The sequence below is a fragment of the Perissodus microlepis genome, chromosome 11, assembly GCF_051167445.1.
Source record: "Perissodus microlepis isolate ML-2025 ecotype Zambia chromosome 11, ASM5116744v1, whole genome shotgun sequence".
In the NCBI taxonomy this organism is placed as follows: domain Eukaryota; kingdom Metazoa; phylum Chordata; class Actinopteri; order Cichliformes; family Cichlidae; genus Perissodus; species Perissodus microlepis.
In genome coordinates this window covers 2,204,567-2,218,110 of record NC_140471.1, presented here as the reverse complement: position 1 = coordinate 2,218,110, position 13,544 = coordinate 2,204,567, and positions in this window count along the sequence as shown.

Sequence of the window (13,544 nt, the reverse complement as noted above, 5' to 3'; positions counted from 1 at the left end):
TTTAGACCAATCTCTAAACTCCCCTTCCTGCCCCAAATCCTCAAAAAAATGATCTTCCTTCAGCTCCAGGCTTTTCTGGAAATGAATGACACATTTCAGTCTGGTTTCAAAGCATTACTGATCAGCCAGGCTCTGCTCTCTCGACTTCAGCTTGTTCAGGATGCTGCAGCCCGACTCTTGGCAGGCACTTGTAAACACGACCATCTTTCTCCAGTCTTGGCTCGTTTGCATTGGCTTCCTGTATGTTATAGAATTGATTTAAAGATTTTATTCCTTGTTTTTAAGTCTCTAAATGGATTAGCTCTGTCATACCTCTTAACCTGTTAACTAAAAATACTCCAATTAGAACTCTTAGGTCAGCTGATAAGTTACTTCTGATTGTTCCTAAAACCCAGAGGAGACCGGGCCTTTGTGATTGCTGCACTTTGGAACAGTCTGCCTCTTCAAATTAGTGTCTCTTCAACACTCAACATCTTTAAAACCCATCTGAAAACACATCTTTACTCACTAGCTTTTAATTGTGACTGAGTTTTTTACTGTTTACTGTGTACAACACTTTGATCAACCTGTGTTGCTTTTAAATGTGCTTATAAATAAATTGATTGATTGAATGAAACTGTGCAGGTGGCTCCAGCAGATTATTAAACAGAATATGTGACAGCAATTGTTCCTTTGTAAAAACAAAACAAAAACAAAAACATGCAGCTGCTAGATGCTTTTCTATATGTCAGGCAAGTGATCCCAGATTCTTCAGAATTGCGTGATATCAGTAAATATGATGTGAGGGAAATGAATGACACTCCTCCTTTGGTGGTGATACGTTTTTAACTGCTTTTTAAAGGATTCCACAGAGTCAACCAAACGTAGTTGTGGAGGTAAACTGTTCCACAGCCTTGGTGCAACAGACTGAAAGGCTCTGTCCCCTTTTGTCTTCAGTTGTGTTCGGGGAACAACCAACAAACTCTGAGTCTCTGAGCGGAGACAACGAGCAGCAGTGTATTTTATAAGAAGCTTGGATAAATAATCTGGGGCCATTTCGTGCTCTACTTGTTAAAACAAGAATTTTAAAACGAATTCTAAAATCAATTGGGAGCCAATGTAAAGAATATAAAATGGGAGTAATGTGAGCACTCTTGCTAGAACATGTTAGTAGCCTGGCCACTGCATTTTGTATAGCTTGGAGGCGAGAAAGAGATGATTTATCCAAGCTGGTAAACAGGGCATTACAATAACCTGAACGCGATGACACAAATGGTTGAACAATTGGTGCAATATATAAATGAGTTAATCACTTATTCTCCTTCTAAGCAGCCTGTGAGACTGCCACAAAAGTACCATTGAAATACCTGCTGAGAAATTTCACAAAGGGAGCCTCTCCAAATTACAATGTGCTTTGAGAAAGCCAGCTATCAGGCTGACTGTCTGACTGACTGTCGGACACGTGATCAGGTCTCTGTAAAAAGGATTGCAGTGATTTCTGGCATGACTTCCAGAGTATGGCTGGGTAAGTGGATACCCAACTAGGCTGAGCGAGGGGCTCCACTATTAGCAATGATACACAGGAGGGGAACTGACTCCAAATGACAAACTGAAATAGACTGGTGAGCAAACAAAAGCTTTCACTGACTTTACAAACTGCATTAAGTGTGCCTGTTAACACTGGAGTGTGAGTAAATGTTAGAATGTAAGGTAAAACTGCTAAGGTGTAGATGAAAAAATGAGTAGTAGTAGTACAAAGCATTATGAATGTTCAAAATTAAGTAGAATGTGCTATATAAGTACCAGTTCATAAACCATCCATTTGCCAACTCTAGGATCATGATGACAAACTATTTATTTCAGACAGTGGATGGAAAATGTTCATACATGACGTGTGTTTTATTGCACAGGGTATGGCTGTTCCCGTGTTCCATGACCAGGACATCGTGATTTGAGGTATGACTTATGGATTTGATTCAATTGAGTTTTATTTAAACAGCCCCAAATCAGAACAAGGCGCTTTATATTGTAGAGAAAACTCCAACAATCATATGACCCCCTATGAGCAGCACTTTGGCGACAGTGGGAAGGAAAAACTCCCTTTTAACAGGAAGAAACCTCCAGCAGAACCAGGCTCAGGGAGGGGCGGGGCCATCTGCTGTGACCGGTTGGGGTGCGAGAAGGAAGACAGGATAAAGACATGCTGTGGAAGAGAGACAGAGGTTAATAACAAGTATGATTCAATGCAGAGAGGTCTATTAACACATAGTGAGTAAAGAAGAAACACCCAGTGCATCATGGGAATCCCCCAGCAGCCTACACCAATCAAGAGCACCTGGCTGCAGCCACTGGGGAGCGCCATATTGTGACCTCCACGGTAACCGGAAACACGTAACTTCAGTTAAATCGACTTTGACAGCGAAAACTAAATTGTGTTTTTGTTACTATTGATGCTGATGAGAAATAAACATGGTTCTAAATGTTTTTTAACACTCTGGGTTTGTTTAAAAAAATCACCATCCCTTCAGCTTGTTCGTTGCCAAAAGTGTCCATGTTTTATGTTTTTTGTTTTGTTTTTTTTGCTACTTTTCCTTTTGGCTCTCGGAGGAGGCGGACGCCCTTTTTCTCCTCTCCTCTCCCTTATCTTCCCTGCTTAGTTCTCATGTCCTTGTCTAGTCTCGTGTTTTTGTATTACTTTCCCTGGAACACTCTCTCACTGTCTGTTTCTAAAACCTAAAGAGAATTATGGATTTGATCAACTGGTCTCTGAATGCTATTGACACCCTTTTCTCAACGAGAAGTCTGGGCTCGGGAGAGCCCGAGTGCCCTGGAGGGACTTTCCCTGCCGGATACACGATGGACGGGTGGCAGACATGGAGGGTCGTGTGCCTGGCGGGACTGTCGATCGAGGACGCTGAAGATATCGACCTATTCGGAACCATGATAACAGGGTTCTTGCTGATCGGAGCTGGCTTGGCCCTGGCTTATCGGAGGATTAAGGAAGCGGAACCGGCTGTTCAAACCCCCCCAAGGCTGCCCGCTGGGATTGAAACGATGGGACGAGGCGCGGCTTCTCAGAAAGGGCTCACTGAGTGCAGCATGGTTAAAAGCTTGGAGGCGCTTACGGCTGCAGTGAATACTCAGAATAAGACCTCTGAGCGTATATTGGATTACATCAAGGAAAAGTCCACTCAGAACAACACCTCTGAGCGGAAGTTGGATTACATCTTGGAAAAAGCTGACTGCGGTCGTGAGTTCTCAGAATCTGCTCTTTGAGCAAAAGAATGACAAGACCACGGAAATGAAGATTAATAACATCATGGAGAAACTCGCGGTTCTCCAACGGGAGATTGAGAGACCAGTGTCGGAGTGTTAAAGAACAGCTTGAAATTCTCATGAGTTGTTGCAAAAGAAAAATCACCATCATAATGCGGCTACCCCTTCGGCGCCAGCTGTGGGCTCAAGGCCGGAGCCGAACAACAACACCCTGATAACGACTGTGTTGAGTCTGTTCTTCCCATTCCCTACAAGGCTAAGGCAAAGCTAACCTGGGTTAGCTGGAAGACTGTTTACTTAGCCTAGCAGGGCGAAGGACACTGTCTCAGCTGAACTATGGACACGCACACACATACATATACTGATACTGATAAGCACTCACTGACGCATCACCCTCCCTACCCCGGATCCAACGCCACCTCCAACGCTTACCTCCCCTCTGATGTGGACATCGGGTCAGCTGGAGGCGCAGTCGAAAGATTGCAGCGGTCCCAGATCAGATGCACACACTGGAACTCTTTCCCATGTTGCTGTCTGTGTTTATTGTGCTATGGTGTGTTGATATCTGTGCATTCCTGTATTATCCTTTTGTGTTACACATTTCGATGTTTTTTTCCTCGCTACCTAGCCTGACCTGTCTCCCCAATGTGATGTTTGTGTATTGTATGTACGGTCGGCAAGGTCTGTCATCTCGGTTGTTGGCAAAAGACCTGCAACTGACAAATAAAGGCTATCTCATCATCCCATCATCTCATCAAGTTTTTTTCATAAATGTAAAATAGTCATTACTTTTTACATTTTTAATCCTTCAAGCACCTTTTTTTGGTACAATGCACTTGTTTGAAGACAAAAAGCTGGAGTTATTCTGTGTCTTTGCTGCACAGCTGCCTCTTCTTCTCTCACTCTCCCCCCTCCCTCTCCTGCTGCTACTTCAATCATGAAACTGATCAATGATCAGCTGATCAGCGTTTCTGCCACAAGTCCCGTCTCTCTTGCTTGTTTATCTCCCGCTTTGCGCCAGAAAGAGGAAACTAGCGGAGGTCGTGTTAAACAGCAGAAGCGCCTTTAAACTTGATCAGCTGTTGTTAGAATTTATTTAATATTACTTTCTAGTATCAGCTGATGTTTGCTGGAGCCACAGCTGTAAAGCTGCTGGTCATGATGTCGGTTTGGATATGTGGTGAGAGGGAAACATGAAGATGAAACCAGGAGATGTCCTTACTGAATCATCAGAGCTGAACAGGTGATGGAGAAACAGGTTTACCTTTTAGGTGACATGGATGAGTTGAAGTTATGAACTGTTTCTGAGAGACAAATAACACCAGGATCCTTTTCTATGTAGCTGACAGCTGGTAACTGTGCAGGGGCGGGTCTAGCAAAGTTTTGCCATGGGGCCAGGTAGAGCATTAACAGGGAGAGGGGGGCACAAAGAAATGCTTTTCTTTCTTATTCTCATTTAAAATATCTCGCTTTTAACAAATAATTATCCGAATCTTACAACCAAAGTTTTCATCTGATGTCAAATTTATAGAAATCCATTATTGTACATAGTAAGTTTTTTTCAGGGTCCCAACATAATTTCTTCAGAAGAAAGTACTGTACATGATGCCAGCATTTTCCCACATTTTCTAGATACTGTACTAGTACTTTGTGTAAAATGCCATCAAAAAGTCAGTTAAGTTTTATTCTTTCTCACCTGTCTTTCTGTCTCCTTTCACTTTTTAAAGGTTGCCATGTTAGAAAAAATATTTTGCCCTGCCGTGCTGTTTATTGATGTGGTAAATAAATAGTTTATGAAAATATCACTAAATCTGTCATTTATTATTTTTAATATTCAGTAATGGTCATGTCTTACCTCTAGTCTTCTCTGTCTTAATTTCAGGTTTCCACCATGTGTTGTAGATAGTTCAGGAAGTTAACTCAACCAAGCAGTCTTTGGGTTTCGGCTAAGTACTGTTTAGAATACCAGAATAGGGAGGATGGTGTAGGTTTAAGTTTATTAGATTGATACATATGTACCAACAACAGTGTACATCACTGTCACAACGACGTTTGTTTTCATTCAAAGGCTTTATGGTTTTTCCTATAATACCTGGTGGGCCGGTCACCAGTCAAAATGCCCGGGCTGATTTTTTGTCCCAGTCCAGCTCTGCTAACAGTGTTTGTTGCTGTATGTGCTGCAGCTTTGAATTTTTTTTTGAGAGTTATTATTTTGGCTATGGTGTCTTGTTGTGAACTTTACAAGAGTAAAACAGTTTTAGCAGGTGCTTCAAAGCTAAGTTTGACTGGGAAACTCAAAGCTCAATAGCCTGTATCAACAGAAATTCAATGCAGCCTGTGTAATATTTAATGCGTCAACATTTTTTTCAAGTCTATCTTGCAAACACATATTTGTGCTGCAATGCCATGCACAAACTACTGGACCCTTAAGATCAAACCTATGTCATTCTTTTTGTCCACTGCAGTGTAGTAAGCCATCAAACTCCCCTGTTTGAAACTAAAAATATTACATGAAATTGGTTGTTTAGCCAAAAATGGGTAAATGATGTAATTTGGTAAAAAAAAAATAAAATAAAAAAAATAAAACAACAACAACAACCATATTTTTATGTGCTGAGTTTAGAATAAAAGCTATTTTACCTAAATTGCATGATTTAGCACTGTCAATAACAAGGAATTTAAAAATGTCATAATAATGGGTTTCAAGTGGCCAAAAGCTGAAAACAATCTCGACCCGTTCATTCCATTTGCATTAACACAGCAAAAATGGTCAAAAAAAGAAAGAAAAAAAGAAGTGAAGTGGCCACATAAGGCCAGCACAGAGCCCAGAGGGTTAATGCGTAAAATGTATAAAAATATTATGGATTACAGGGCAATACATTAATGTTAATAGCAACTGTAAGCTTTTTATTTTGAAGTTACAAGTATAAACAATTCTGTTACATTTACACTTAATTTTTTTACTATAAGTATGGACATGGAAACAAGTGAACCACATTTTATAATAAGTTTAACTGGGATTCTGTACACTGAAAAAAAAACAACCCAACAACACATAAAAACACAAACAAACAGCCAGTGCCTTCATCTGTGCATTAAGTGTCAAACATCACATTGACCCGTAGTCCCTGCTCGTCAGCACATGCTTTTAAAAAGAGCTCCATGTCCTCTGCAAACTGAAAAACATAAATAAAGTATGAAATAGTAAATGCCATGAAGTGCAGTGAAAAAATACATAAATAAAATGAAACATAGAGTGGCTAGATGAACATAGTTGTTAAGTTGAATGCTTTTGTGAGAAAGAGAAAGGATAATTACATTTTTGCAAATCGTTTTGCTCGCTTCAAGCAAAATTATTTGTCTTTAATATTAGCTACAAAGAGATGTGAGAGATGTTTGTGCAGCAGCATAGATGTCCTCTCTGTCTGGTCAAGGTGAGTTGGACTATTTGCTGGATGGAAGAAAGTGATTGTGGCTGCTCTATCTGGGACAGCAGAGAAGGACACTGAGGAGTGAAGAGAAATGAGGTGCCAGTTTGTGACCTATTTATGGAGGATAAGAGAGTTTATGTCTTTGGGACGTACTGCGTGTGTCTGTGTACATATTTGGTAACACACATGAGACTCATTTGCAGGTATTTATCTCCATACATATCACCAGACAGCTAACACCAGCTATTTTTAGGGCCTGGACAGTCTGTGTATGTGTGAGTGACTCTGTCCATGAATATGAGAGCAGTTTTCAGTCTGAGAGCTCAGATAGCCATACATGACAAAGGGACAGAATTATTGTTGGTGTGTATGCAGAAAGAAGGCCGTGTGATTGCTACTGTCGAGCAGCAGATGTGTCTAGTCGAACACCACCTTCCCCCAAAACACACTCCCCAAAGTGACGTAATTAATCTCATGAGCCTCCGTGTTATGGCCAGTACTATTTTATTTTTAGCCATGCATAGTAGAACACATTGGGCAGAGTCACACTTGCATTGCTCCATTCCAGAAGGTCTCAGGTTGCCACAGATCACACTCACCAGTGTATGTGGTCTAGGAGCTCTCCCCAGAGGTTTGCAGTTGTGAACTGTGATTTGCTCAGAATTCATTGTTGCATTTTGTTGAAAAAGTAAAAATACATACTCCTGTACAAACGCCATCCACTGGACCAGGTCTAGGCACTTTTTTGGGTGAAATCAGTCAGGGGGCTGGGCAGATCCGCAAAACCGGTCATGAACCAAAAATAGCAACGAGCCAATCCCAAGAACTGCCTAATTAGTCAATAAGACTCTGGAGAGTCTGGAGAAAAGAGAATCTGTCAGTAGTCCTGGTTATTTCCAGTTTGGAGAAAAAGCAAGCAATGTCTAGCCAATCCAGGAGCTCGTCAAACCGGGGCATGGAATAAGCACCAAGCTGAGACACTTCATTCAGTTTAAAACTCTTCTTAACACATTTTTATTTGCTGAAGCCTTTTGCCCTCTTTAAGGGGTTAACTCAATTTGTTTTAACATGTTTTATCTTATTTATTCATTTATTTATTTTATGTTCTAAAAATAACCCACGATAGGTAAAATCTCCAAAGTAGCCAATTTTATTTTTTTACAATTATTATAGATGTTTTGAGACTGTAAAACCCCTCACTACATGCTTTATACACTTTTCTCAGACAGGCATGAACATTTTCACACTTTTCTCTCTATTTTAAACACTCAAAGTTCAAACCTTTGTAGAAAAATAAGTCCAGTATTATAGAATGAAACCAAAGGCACCCGTAGGTGACGACGTTTAGTTGACACTGTTGTGTTTCTTGGCGAGAAAACTTACAAACATAAAGTACAGCACTTCAGGGTCACACTGCTAGCGATCGAAGATTTATGTAAATTTGACAAGCTGAACGCATTCTGAGCTGTACAGGGGACACGGCATGGAGGAAATTGATTGACAGTGGTCTGCAGCCAATAAGGACACAGAACACCATAAGCTGTAAAAAAAAAAAGGGGGGAAAAAGGACAATTTAAAACTGCTGGCTAGGGTTAAACATAAATTCATTGAAATTATAATTCATGTCTGCAGTAATTACACGAGTTACGTCAGTTGGAGGTAACTAAAATTAATATTGAATCAGTGTGTAACTTTGCTAAAACAATGTCAGACTTGTGGTGGTCTTTTTTACTGAAAGAAGTTCGGGAGACAATCTAGCAGTTCACACCGTTTTATCATCCGGCAGTTGCAGATTCGGCTTGCACAGCTGTTGGTCTTCTATATGTCAGGTCGTCTGCTCACAAAGAAGTGAAGTACAGTTCATAATTCAAAATATATATCAGACACATGAAAACAGGAAACATTTGTAATTGGCTATTGATGTGGAGATTCCCTGTTTTAGACTCAATGCTCCCTGATTTGTTCTCCTCGTGGTCATTCTGCATGGCAACGGTCTTTGACCTCAAGTCAGGGATCTTCTCCTGTGTGAGAAAACTCCTTCCTACCTTACAGTTGTTACCAGACATGTTATTTCCAATTTAACTGACAAATCACAAGTTTCAATTATTTTTGACTGGAACACCATGTTATACCCCCACACAAAGCCAAGGCAGCCTCTATCTGAAGCAGTGTTCTGTAAGTGTGGAGCAATTTACCTTCAACACTCAACTCTATGCCTCTTAGTTTACCCTTCACACTGTGGGGTTAGTGCTCATATCCTTCTAACAAGGAGTGTATCAACTCTATTCTGAGCATGCATTGCAATTCATGTTAAAAATGAACTTTATTAAAAAGCTTCTGCCCAATCGGACCAGAATGGACATGTCCTAAAAACGATTTGGGCTTTATAGATAATTGTGAAACATTATGGGGGAAACCTAGTCTTGTTAGCACAAGCGACATCCATCCCACTTTGGATGGAGCAGCTCTCATTTCAAGAAACCTGGCAGCAATTTTTCCACACCAGCCTATTAATCAACCAAAGACCCAGACAGACTTTTAATTCATTTGAAAGCCTGATGCTTCGCCTCGTCCACCCCAGCTGTAAAACTCAGAAACCAGTCTTACTTGTTATCATCTATCGTCCACCTGGGCCTTACACAGAGTTTCTGTCTGATTTCTCAGACTTTTTATCTGATTTAGTGCTCAGCTCAGATAAAATAATTATTGTGGGTGATTTTAACATCCATGTAGATGATAAAAATGACAGTCCCAACACAGCATTTAATATGTTATTAGACTCAATTGGCTTCTCTCAAAATATGATAAAATTTACATTTACAATAATTGATTACACAGCAGTGGAGAGTAGACTTTATCACAGTAGATGTCTTTCTGAAAGTGCTGTAACTCCCTGTAACTCTGAAAGTGCCTCCCTCTTCCCGCTCCACCACAATCATCCACACATGCAGAGCCTTGGGGTGAAGGTGTGTCACCAGGGTGCAGGGGAGGCATCCCCCCCCCCCGTCCCCTTCTGGCTGCCTGTGCCTCAATTTTATCCCACAGCTTAGACATTCACATTACTCACACTCTCATAACACATACATATAGGACCATGGGGGTGGGCACGCTACACGGCATCCAGAAGACCATCAGGGTGTACAACCTCACCCCTGGTGCCTAGGGATGGGTATTGATAAGATTTTCACGATTCCGATTCCATTTTCGATTCTGTTTAACGATTCGATTCTTTATCGATTCTCTTATCGATTCTTATTTTTAAAAAAGGAGAACACTAAGGTCGATTAGCTTAGAACTTTGTTTTATATCTTCTCTTTGAAAAGACAGACATTTAGGAGTAACATGGCCTTACAAACCCAACAGTGACATCTTAAGAGATCCACAGCCTACGGCTCGTCAATGGGGTGTCACAGGGTCCCCAGGAAAAAATTGTAAATGTAAAATAATAAAATAAATTCTTCTGTAGCAATAACAAAGTATAACATAAATTCTTCTGTAGCAATTACACAAGAATATCCAGTAATGTCCCTGCCTACAATTAAACACATTCACTTACTGAAAATCATCTGCTGTGGCAAATGGGTGCAAGCCTTTGACCACAAACTGAGTCACTGCTCGGTGACATTCGTCTATCCTGGCCTGAAAGGAGACGCTAACGGTAGACTGCAGCGAGAACTGCCAGCATCTGAGCCAGACTCTGTCTGTCTGTCTCATCATGGTCACCTAAATGCACAGTGATGGCAGGTTTTGTAATAAGGCAGATCGCGCTAACATAATATGCACTGTTAGTTGATTATTTACCTGCCGCATTAACGGGAGAGGACGTGCAAACGTTACTGCTGCTGCTGGGTTGAGATTCACGAGTCCGGAGCGGAATTAAAAACACGACATTCATTTAAGGTCATCGCGTGTTTTGTGAGCAAATGCTTTTGCATATTCGTAGTGTTTCCTCCCTTAAATGAAATATCTACTTTTCAAGTATTGCAAGTTGCCCTGTTGTCATCCGTTCTCGTAAAGTGTAACCAAACTTTTGAGCGTTGAGCTTAGGCGCCGTGTTTCCTGTCAGGTAAATGACGCTCCGCAACATGGCGACGTCATTCGGGGCGACTGGAATCGATAAGGGAATCGTTTGTAAAAATGCCAAACAATTCCAAGGAATTGAAACAGTGGGAACCGGTTCTCAACAAGAACCGGGTTTCGATACCCATCCCTACTGGCGCCGTTGCCCACCTCTCAATTTTAAATACACGTATACATTGAGGGCTATCGGGAGGGGCTATGCGCTTACCTGCTGCTCTCTGGCAGGTAGCTCCATGCCCTCCTGGGTTTTAAATGCACCTTAGAACACACATGCATCAACACTACTTACGAGCAGGCAGAGGGAGGTTTGGAGTCTTCACACACCCCCGTTCTCTGTTGCTTGTTGGGGCGGGGGGCTGGGAGGAGGAGTTGGCCGTCCGATTGGGGTCTGGAATGTGGGGCCTCCCTGCTGCTGCGGAGTCGGGGTGGTCTGCTTCTCTCCACCCCAGGGAAAAGGGTTACACTACCTGGGTCTGGGTGCAGTTTCCCCCTCCAGGGGCAAGGATACCTAGACCTGGGGTATAGAGCAGCGGTCCCCAACCCCCGGGCCACGGACCGGTACCGGTCCATGATTCGTTTGGTACCGGGCCGCGAGAGTTGAGGCTCGGGTGTGAAATGTCTGGTTTTCAGGATTTTTATCGTTTTTTCAGTGTTTTTTTCTTATCGTTTTTTTTATCGTTAACTCGGTTTTCCTGGGTCTTTTCACGTGTGTTATGAATAAATCTTCTTTTTTTCGGTACCGATACTAGTTTTTTTTTTTTGTATTTATCCGCGACACCTTAAAGGCCGGTCCGTGAAAATATTGTCGGGCATAAACCGGTCCGTGGCGCAAAAAAGGTTGGAGACCGCTAGTATAGAGTATCCTTAGGGAGTGTGATTGTGTGTACAGTGTCTCTATATGTCTGTCTCCCCGTTGGGTGAGTGCTGAGTAATTGCATATGAGAGCATGAGGGTGGGAATGGATGTTTGTATCTGTGTGTGCCTGTTTGTCTGTGTCTATATGTCAGGTCGGGTATCAGACGCCACCTCTATTCAATTCAATTCAATTCTATTTTATTTATATAGCGCCAAATCACAACAAAAGTCGCCTCAAGGCGCTTAATCAGTATTTACCTCTCTGGGGACATCTCAGGCCCTCCAGGGTATGGAGGCCTATCTCCCCCCACCACTCCCCCTGCCAGTGGCAGACGCCCTCAGTCATCGGTGCATTGGTGGTTCTTTGTGTCCGGGGATGGGCGTCCAGGTACACACCGGCTCACTCCTGGTGGCGGCTGCCTGTAGGGGCCTGGAGCCTGGGGCTCGCTCGGGCCCCTTTGGGGGGGGGGGGTTGCCCCCGGCCTCTCGGCCTGGGGCTCGGTCACTCTGGCACAGCTGGCTGCCGGTGGAGCTCACGGGCACGTCACTGCAACCCCCCCTGGCTTCTGCTCCGCGGCTGCTGAGTGACCCCTCATCTGGGACTCTCCTCAGCTCTTTCTGGGACAGTGGCACAGCTGCCCCTCTGTTGGTCTTCCTTGGTCTCTTGTGTTCTGGGGGCCTCTGGATGTCTGGAGTTTTGATCTCCTCCATACCTGCTTCATGCCCTGGAGGACCGGGCTGTGGCCCCCCCAACACCGTCTAACAGATCATTACATGTAGGAACCTTTTAAAAACAAGCACGTCCATGCTCACAGGTGTACACACGGGTGCTCACACACACAAACTACACCCTTTTTGGCTCCTACCTCAAAGCACACTGTGTGCTGTCGATCATACGTGCTGCACAATAATGTTTAATATTTAGTATTTACTGTTATATTCACATAGATCATCGCGATGATGTTGTTTGTTATATTGCCCTCATTTTTTGCTTGTTTTCTCTTTTTTCTTTCTCAACAGGTGATCCAGGTGATTGATGGATGTATTTTTTGTCTGTTTTGTTTGTTTTTGTTTTTTGCCCTTTATCACCGTCCCTCTTCCCCGCTGTTTTTCTTTCCCTCTCCCTTTTCTTTCCCACAGTCATGTCTGTCCCGTGTGTAGCAAGTGGAAAAAAAATGAAAGTGCTGTAACTAAGTTTAGAATATAATCCACCCACTGTTATCATCTTCAATGCCCTGTACCAACACAGAGCAGAGCAGCTATCTGAACGCTGCTCCAACAGAGGTTGATCATCTTGTTAATAATTTCACCTCCTCACTACGTACGACTCTGGATACTGTAGCTCCAGTGAAAACTAAGGTCTCTAATCAGAAGTACCTGACTCCGTGGTATAATTCTCAAACACGTAGCCTAAAGCAGATGACTCGTAAGCTGGAGAGGAAATGGCGTGTCACAAATTTAGAGGATCATCATTTAGCCTGGAGAAATAGTTTGCTGCTTTATAAGAAAGCCCTCCGCAAAGCCAGAACATCTTACTATTCATCACTGATTGAAGAAAATAAGAACAACCCCAGGTTTCTCTTCAGCTCTGTAGCCAGGCTGACAAACAGTCAGAGCTCTGTGGAGCCAACCATCCCTTTAACGTTAACTAGTAATGACTTCATGAACTTCTTCACAAATAAAATTTTTATCATTAGAGAAAAAATTACCAGTAATCATCCCACAGATGTAATATTATCTACAGCTACTCTTAGTACCATTGATGTTAAGTTAGACTCTTTTTCTCCAATTGATCTTTCTGAGTTAACTTCAATAATTACTTCCTCCAAACCATCAACGTGTCTTTTAGACCCCATTCCTACAAAACTGCTGAAAATAATTCAGTCAGGTTTCAGAGCTCATCACAGCACAGAAACAGCTTTA